Consider the following 2,840-nt stretch of genomic DNA (forward strand, 5'->3'; position numbering starts at 1 on the left):
ACGGCAGCCCAGGGTGGAAGAGGCCACTCACACCGAACCTGCATCCGGAAGCAGAGAGGGGTGGATGCTGACCTCTGCCTGCGTTCTCCTGCACATTTGATCTGAGACCCCACTCCTACCCCCACCCCAGGAAATATTCTCAGGGTAACAGAAAACCAGTCGTTGTTGTTTGCTGTTTCTACAGTTACAAACGCTTCATCGCCAGCGTTTACCTGCAGAGCTGGCAGGTTGCCGGGAGACAGTGGTATCTCCCATTGTCTTTGTCCACAATAATTTTAGGTGGTGAAACTCCAGTTGAAATTTTCTTTCTTGATGGAACGAACATCATGGTCTCCAATGTATCTGCCCCAGCGACTTTGTCTTAACATCTATACGACACGTCACAGGACACGTTCATCTGTGTTCTTTATGTGCTAATGACACTAAAAGCCAGCTTGGGGCTGGGTGCAGCTCCGTGCTACGGTGCTTACCTAGCCTGCCCTCAGAGTGGGTCAGTCTCCAGCCCAGCACAGGGAAGGGTGGCGTTTTGTTGACAGAATTTACATGTAGCCAACCCCACTCTTGACAGGAGTTCAGGTCTACGATCTCGATCTAATGAGGCTAGCACCTCACAGCTGAGACATATTCTAGTTTGAGACTCTCAAATATTGCCTAGTCACCCTTTCTTCCTCCACCTCCCCTTTCCACCCCAGACCTCTTACTCCTTGATCTGATATCTGATGTGGAACACTTGTTAACTCCTGTTCCGTACTGTTACAGCTCCCTCTCAGATCAGTTTCCCTAACAGGGGATTCTGGTTCCTGTTCTTCCAGTACTTGGTATGGTGTTTGACACCTAAAAGTGAATGGAGAGATGATTTTTTTTTTTTAAATTATGCCCAATCGGATTGGAGATCCTAGACTCTGACTTCTAAATGTGCTGTTTGAAGGGGGACAGACATGGTAGGGCATGGCTGTCATTTCAGTACTTGAAAGTAGAGGCAGTAGGAGGATCAGGAGTTCAAGGCTAGCCTGAAAAAAAGGAAACTGGTGTGTGTGTTCACGTATGTCTGTCTGTCTGTCTGTCTGTCTAGGGTGGAGAATGCTTCTCCCAGAGCACTGATCTACAAATCTTACCAAGAAGAGAATGCCCTAATTTCCAGCCATAGAGACTTTTCTGATCATTTCAGACATTTTCCCCAGAAGTTGGGCTTCATCTTGTTCAACTAAAGGGCAGGCGCCCATTCTCTCAACCTGGAAATAAAATTTGGGATCCTCCAAGACTCTCAACTCCCTCCTTACTCACTCTCTCTGGTCTCTTCAGAGCTCTCTGGCCCAGAGGATCATCCAGAGATGCCTTGACAAGTTCTCTGAAACTCCAGGCCATCTCCATGGCCAACTCCTGGGATGGGATCCTAGGAACATTTCTCATCGCAGGTGTGGCCCTGTGGACTCTCACCTGCAGCAGGCAGCCTCATCTGTCAGGCATGTGAGCCCACTAATGAGGCAGCTGTCAAACGGCTCACACAGACCGGGCCTAGTCTGATTGCTCCGATATTGATATGAATCAGAAGGTAGACACCCAGCAGATGGGCCTGTCGGTGCAGGCCTGTAGTCTCACCTACTCTTGAGGCCAAGGCAGAGAGATCACGAGCTAAAGTTTGGCAAGGGACACAGAGTGAATTTAGGTTCACTTGTGTCACTTAGTGGGAGTCTAACTCATGCTTTAGCCATAAAGGGGACGAGGGCTATCGATCGGTGGGAGAATGCCTGCTTTGGCTCATGGAAAGCAGAGGTTCAACCCTGGTACTGCCCCTGAAATGGACCTGGTCAGAGTTACTAAAAGAGGAAACGGATACTCTGTCCTTGCCAATTTTATGAAATGAAACCATCCCCTTCTTGATTGCCGCCTTTTCTTCTGAAAGGGTCTATTTTCCACAAGTAAGAGTCCCCTGCACCAGGGCTTCACAGTCAAAGCCTGCCGAGGACCCTACCACAGAAAAGCACCCTTGGCTTCTGGAGATGATGCACCTTGCTCAGGGAGGAAGCCTGGATGCTGGCATCACATTGCATCCTTTTTTCTCCTCATCCCCACCCTTTAGCCTTAATGGCTTCTGTGGAGCAGCTCTGACAGGCCTGTGGCCCCTGCCTTAGGGGAAAGCTACCAAGTAGAACTGTACCAGGTACCAGCTGTCTCAGGTGTCCACTAACCTTGGCACAAGGTCCTGCTATATACTGATAAGGAGACAACACCAACAAGATTTTCATTTTGGATACATGAAGTAATTGTGTAGCTCTTGCTCCCTTGGCCAGATGAACGGTGTTATATGTTACTTCATGTTTATGTGTTTGCCTGCATATGGCTCTGCTTGAACACTACTTTCATGCCCAGTGCCCACAAAGGCCTCTGAATCTGGAGTTAGAGACTGTGTACTGTTGTCTGGAAAAGCAATCAGTGCTTTTGACGACCAAGCCATTTCTCCAGTCTCTCAACTGTTTTTTAACCAAAGGGAACCAAAGCAATTCTTGTGACAGCAATGACAGGCAGATCTTATAAAGCCATGCCTAGCAAACTACTATCATGCTTTTAAGAGTTTTTACTTCATTCTGTGGGCCCAGCAAGGGTGAGCACCTCCCAAAAATCATAGGGACATTTAATGAAAAGCGATGAGACAAATGGATACATAGTTATTTATGTATCTATGTGTTTCCATTCGTCAGCTGCTTGCCTAGGTATGGGATCAACCAGGGAGGAAGCCCCAGGCACTGCCATGGGTGTGACCTTGGCTGAGTTTTCCTCTGGGCAGAGGAGGGGGGCGGAGCCAGAGCAGCAGGGGAGGAGAGGGCAAGCCTGGTCCCTGG

The sequence above is a fragment of the Rattus norvegicus genome, chromosome 6 (assembly GCF_021556685.1).
Source record: "Rattus norvegicus strain SHRSP/BbbUtx chromosome 6, alternate assembly SHRSP_T2T, whole genome shotgun sequence".
Classification (NCBI taxonomy): domain Eukaryota; kingdom Metazoa; phylum Chordata; class Mammalia; order Rodentia; family Muridae; genus Rattus; species Rattus norvegicus.